Source organism: Belonocnema kinseyi, chromosome 6, assembly GCF_010883055.1.
Source record: "Belonocnema kinseyi isolate 2016_QV_RU_SX_M_011 chromosome 6, B_treatae_v1, whole genome shotgun sequence".
Taxonomy (NCBI): domain Eukaryota; kingdom Metazoa; phylum Arthropoda; class Insecta; order Hymenoptera; family Cynipidae; genus Belonocnema; species Belonocnema kinseyi.
Genome location: NC_046662.1, coordinates 2,040,129 through 2,042,670, shown reverse-complemented (window position 1 = coordinate 2,042,670; position 2,542 = coordinate 2,040,129). Strand labels below are relative to the sequence as shown.

Here is a 2,542-nt window from a genome sequence, read left to right as displayed (position 1 = left end):
AATACGCCAATTAGCACAAATGGTAAGTTCCGACAGTGCCTACAATTGTGCCTACTGGCCGCTAAATGGCAATACCGGTTTCATATGTATACACCTGGTATGTGAATGAGCGTATTCAAAGTTGAGACGATACTATGTGCGCAAGTTGCTGTTAATTACTAAAACTACTTTTTGTTCCATCTGTACTTGAATAATGGATGATTCAATACATGTTCCTGTACGTGTTTAGCGCACAATAAACTGTACAAGAACAATTGACGTTTGCGGTACAGAAGCTTGACGAAGGAAATTGTTTAAGATCCTGCAATGGAAGCTTTACCAAAATAAAGCTTTTGGAAAGATTGTGCACATGCTCCTTTGTGACGTACATTGAGACTGGTTTCCTGTACAGATACATCTGTAAGCAAAATTTAGTGACTTAGGTTCTAAGCAAGTTCATTCATAGGACCATGAGGACCCAGCGCTGAACCATCTTAACCACCGACGCTTCCTTATATTATTGTAGATAATTTTATTTATGTGTGTAAACTTTTTAGATAACAAAATTAACAATTCAAAAGAATTATTGTGCAGTTATTATGTGTGGAATTGCCTGCGTAGACTTTAACATGTAGACTTTTTCGACTTACTATTTGATGTGTACACTTTTCATGTTATGAATAAAGTGTGTTGATTTGAATTTGTACACCTAAATGTGAAGATTTTTAACGTGGTGAGATGAATGTGTAGAATACATGTGCATACTCTCACGTGGTGAATTCAGTGTGTAGAGTTGACCACTTAAATTTAATATCTACACGCAATGTCCTACCTGCTAGTTGGCGCTTTTTTGTGTTTACATTTTCTTATATGAAGTGCTCATTTTACGAGCACTTTGCTTCCTAGCAGAAAACTTCAGAAAAGTCGCGAGGATTAATTTTTTTATTTTTCAAGTACTACAAATAGCCGTTCATTGAATTTTCATGTCTTAACCAAAATTGTGTCCAAAATTTTGAAAATTCTTTAAGTTTTCGATTTTTATTTAAAATATCAGACTAAAGAACTTGCCCTTCATTTTGAGACGGTAAAAGAGAATACCGAAGGCCAATCTAATCAGTTAATTCTTTCTAAAATTATCGTGCTACAGACTACATAATAAGTGATTGAGAATTTTATGAAATGTATAACTTACGTTGCATGTAATTTATAGTTGAAGCACACTTTAAATATTTAACTTCAGTGCCTTCTATTGTATTTCGGATTATTTGACGTTCTAGCTACCGTTTTAGATCGTATAAATTGATGATACCGATGTTCCCTATTTTTACCATGCCGCAACGTGACTGTGAGCACGATTTTCAAATGCAGACAATCCAAAGATAATCAAATGTTTTTTTTTATTTCTTTTTCGTTTCCTAATCCAGATAATAAGAACCTAGAAATTTCTACTTTTACGTTTTACGTAAGCGATTGCACAGAACAGCTACACAGCAATTTGAAATATTATCGAACTCACGACTGTGGTAGAGATTAGGAAAATGGGTTTCAGAGAAGAGTAAACGACTTGTAAAAATGTGAAAAAGATGTCGGTACTGATAAAAAGGACATAACATATATTTTGTTTCTAATCACAAAAATAAATTTTTAAAGAGAATTCAGATACCGCTTCCGTGCACACAACCTTTTATAAGAGGTAGGAGCCAATATGAAAACGCACCTATCTCTTTAGAGTGATTCCTGCGAATCTAAGTTGGTGAAATTCTACTGATTCGATTAGAGAAAATTGAGACACTAAGCATTAGTAGAAACTTACCAATTCATTTAGAGGAAATTACTCGTAATTTTTCAAATTCTTTCTTTCTTACTGTGAAACTTATCGGTCAAATAACTTCAAGTACTCAGTGAATTAATAAATTATTTGATTTTCTGACATGATTGATAATGAACAAAATTGCTTTAAATTAGATTTCTGATCCAGTTTCAAAAAATTTATTTACTTCCGTTCATTAAGATTGTGATTGTGTTTATAACTGAAATTTTAGCCGCCACCTTGTTGGTATTTTTTGTTTTGTTTGTATTTTTATTTAAACATAAACATAGCAAAATTTACCATTTTTAAAATTTCGATGGTTTAACAATGCACACATTGTTTATTTTAAGTGACATTGCTATGTAATCGATAAAATCATATTCGCAAAAGTACTAATTAGCGACTTTCATTAAATTTCGACGTTCGAGGCTCTCTAAGTAATAAAAAAAGTGCTTACCACCAAAAAACGAAAATTACCATTTTGCAGTAAAACTATGCAAGATGAAAAAAATGTGAAAATACAAAAGTTATACAGCCAAAAATATCGGTTTGGCATATTGTGCCTGTCTGTCGTTTTCGTCTGCAAAACGTTTGAATGAATAATCCGATTGGTTTGTGCTTTGGGACACGTGGTATGTAGAAAATGCGCGTTTTTTTTATCAAAATGGTTTATTGAGGAGTGTTGATGAAAATTCCAAGTTTTCTACAAATTTCTACGACGCGTTTTGGAAATATCTGCAGAAAAACTTCAAA

At 32.7% G+C, this 2,542-nt stretch overlaps 1 protein-coding gene across 8 annotated transcripts in view; it reads right to left on the bottom strand.

Annotated features, from left to right (window-relative positions):
• The window catches only part of LOC117175233, a 58,043-nt gene extending 56,697 nt beyond the window's left edge, over positions 1-1,346 (bottom strand). For all 8 annotated transcript variants that reach the window (XR_004467455.1, XR_004467453.1, XR_004467454.1 and 5 more), the window contains exon 1: positions 1,172-1,346. The gene's annotated coding sequence lies outside the window, so the exon portion shown is untranslated. The remainder of the gene's footprint in view (positions 1-1,171) is intronic.
• Positions 1,347-2,542: the final 1,196 nt, after the last annotated feature.